We start from the raw sequence: 425 nt of genomic DNA, 5'->3' as shown, positions 1-425 counted from the left end.
TCCTCCGCCGTCTCGGAGCACCCCCGCCCCGGCCCTTCCGGGGTCCCCTGCACCGGTCTCTCAGGGACCCTCGCCCCGACCCGCTGTCCAGGTCCCTCGCCCTCGTCCCACCGTCCTGGTTCCTGTCGGGGTGCCCTCCCCTCAGCCCGCTTTCCTCAGCCTTCCTGGGGTTCCTCTCCGGTGTCCCACTGTCCTGGGCCCTCTCGGGTCCCCCGTCCCTGACTCCCGCTCTCAGCCCCTCTCGGGGTCCTCTCCCCTCACTCTGCCGTCCCGTTCCCTCAGGGGTCCCCGTCTCTCACCTGGCCGTCCCGGTCCCTTTCGGGGTGCCCTCTCCATCCCGCCGTCCTGCTTCCTCTCACTCCGCTGTCCCAGCCTCCGTCCAGGTTCCTCTCGGGGTGCCCTGCCCTCGGCCCTGCGGTCCCAGC

At 72.2% G+C, this 425-nt stretch overlaps 1 protein-coding gene across 2 annotated transcripts in view; it reads right to left on the bottom strand.

Moving 5' to 3' along the window:
* The window catches only part of Taok3 (TAO kinase 3), a 176,358-nt gene extending 175,954 nt beyond the window's left edge, over positions 1–404 (bottom strand). For both annotated transcript variants that reach the window (XM_010604085.3, XM_010604083.3), the window contains exon 1: positions 300–404. The gene's annotated coding sequence lies outside the window, so the exon portion shown is untranslated. The remainder of the gene's footprint in view (positions 1–299) is intronic.
* Positions 405–425: the final 21 nt, after the last annotated feature.

The sequence above is a fragment of the Fukomys damarensis genome, unplaced genomic scaffold (genome assembly GCF_012274545.1).
Source record: "Fukomys damarensis isolate Sample0158 unplaced genomic scaffold, DMR_v1.0_HiC HiC_scaffold_12, whole genome shotgun sequence".
In the NCBI taxonomy this organism is placed as follows: Eukaryota; Metazoa; Chordata; class Mammalia; order Rodentia; family Bathyergidae; genus Fukomys; species Fukomys damarensis.
Note: the sequence above shows the minus strand (reverse complement) of the source record. Positions and strands in the feature narration are given on the sequence as shown.